Below are 2,418 nucleotides of genomic sequence, written 5' to 3' on the forward strand. Positions count from 1 at the left end.
CAGTGAGATAAAGTATTTAGGACATATCATTAATTCACAGGGCATACGTCCGGATCCCAGTAAATTAGATGCTATCAGAAACTTTCCTAGCCCTCGAACTAAAGAGCAGTTAAAATCATTCCTTGGGCTATGTTTATTTTTCAGACGTTTTTTGCCACAACCACTTTTGAACAGTAAACATCTGCTAAATCTACTCAGAAAGAATCAAGTTTGGATCTGGTCGGAACAGTGCCAGAATGACTTTAATACAATTAAACATGCTTTAGTGAATGCTAACATATTGAGCCATCCAGATTTCAATTTAGATTTTTGTATGACTTGTGACGCTTCACGTACTGGCTTGGGCTGTTGCTTATTTCAAGTTGTAAAGAATAAAGAGGAGGAACAGATAAGAATTATTGGGTTTGCGAGTCGCACTCTAACTGAATGTGAGCGTACATACTCCACTACTGAGTTAGAAACACTTTCCATAGTATGGGCATTCAAGAAATTCAATTATTATTTATTTGGAAAACATACAGTAATTTACACCGATCACCAGGCCCTGACATTTTTGTTAACTTGTAAACTTGTACATCCTAGACTATCACGATGGGCAGTTACACTTCAGAACTACTCTTTTGAAATTAAGTACATAAGAGGTAAGGACAACACCATTGCAGACACTTTGTCTAGACTTCCACAAGGTATGAATGATACCAACAGTGACTTAGAAAATATAAATGACTACAGGATTCTCTTAATGCAAGACAAGCAGTATCACAAATATTATATTGATATGTGCAGAAACATGGCTGAATTACAGAAATCTGATCCTCACTGGTATAAAATAATAACATTACTGGTAGAAAAACACAATCATCCTTTGACTAAGTATTACAAGTTACACAATGATGTGCTATTTTACCGCCGACATCCAAATGCTACTAACTGGTGTGTATGCATTCCCCAAGAGTCTGAACGTAATTTAATTTGGCACACACACTTAGTTTGGGGTCATTATGGGACAAAAAAGTGTTTAGCGAAGCTCAGTACATACTGTTATTTTAGCAATATGAGAAGAAAAATTTACAGGGAACTGAAAACATGTGTCATATGTCAAAAATCAAAACCTCAGAATTTATCCACAAAAACAGATTTACATTCTATTTTACCTAGTAAACCCCTGGAAATTCTGTGTACTGACATCAGTGGACCGCATCCAGCAAGCTCTGGAGGCGTCAAATATATTTTAGCTTTTTACGATATATTTTCTAAACATGTTAAACTTTATGCTTTAAAATCCGCCACTGCAAGTGCTATAATACGAAGATTCTCAAGTGATTACCTGACGCACGTGGGAAAACCTAAAGCAATTCTATCAGATAATGCAGCATACTGTTCTGGGTACAAATGGAGAAATTTCTTGAAGGACAATAACATTAAAAGTATATTTATTTCGAGGTTTAGTCCACAATGTAACGCGACTGAGAGACTTTTCCGAGAATTAAATCGATTCATGAGGACCTATATTTCATCAAAACATACTAATTGGGTGTCCTACCTAAGTCTTTTCGAAGACGTACACAATAACTTAAATATTTACGATACAAATTACACACCTAACGAGATCATGTTCAATTGCAAACAGAACGATCAGTGGATGGAACCATTACCTAAGTTGTCAGACAAGGAAATCACACCTGAACAGAAAATAAAAGAAGTATTGACTACATTGACACATCACGCACAAATACGAAACAAACATCACAGAAACATAATAAAAAGAAAACAAAAATTCGAGGTAGGAATGCTTGTACTACTTTGTACTCATCATAAATCTGTTGCACTCAAACGACGCAACGCTAAGTGGCGTCTGCTATATGAAGGACCATATATAATTGTTAACATACCGCACCCTGGTGCGTATCTGTTACAACATCGTAGAACTAACAAAATTATTGGGCTATACGCACACCGAGATCTTAGAGCATTTCATGCTGAATAATGTCAAAGTCATACACATCAAAATATTGCTAAGCAACTCGAAAAGCTCTGTTGCTACAACACAGATAATAAGTAGTATAGAAATTTTCATTTCAGCGTTCCAGAGTCGCAGTTGAAGACAGAAGAACTTTTCTTTCAACGCCGCGGCTCCACCGAGAAGACTGAATATTAAAGTAAAATTTATGATTACGTAGCAGTGAATGACATATTAATTTTTCACGGAACATTTGTTATTGTAGGTACCACTGACTTGGTATGACACCTGACGAACTGACAGACGTCATCTGTGAAGCGATCTTTTACTTTGAGAAATAGATTAGACGCACATCTCTCAACACGAAAAGCATCTATCAGTAGTCAAGGCCACACAGACACTCTACACACACGCACAAAACGCGAGGAGTCGAACATTTTCTCTCTCTTACTATTTTG

This window comes from Schistocerca piceifrons, chromosome 6 (assembly GCF_021461385.2).
Source record: "Schistocerca piceifrons isolate TAMUIC-IGC-003096 chromosome 6, iqSchPice1.1, whole genome shotgun sequence".
Taxonomy (NCBI): domain Eukaryota; kingdom Metazoa; phylum Arthropoda; class Insecta; order Orthoptera; family Acrididae; genus Schistocerca; species Schistocerca piceifrons.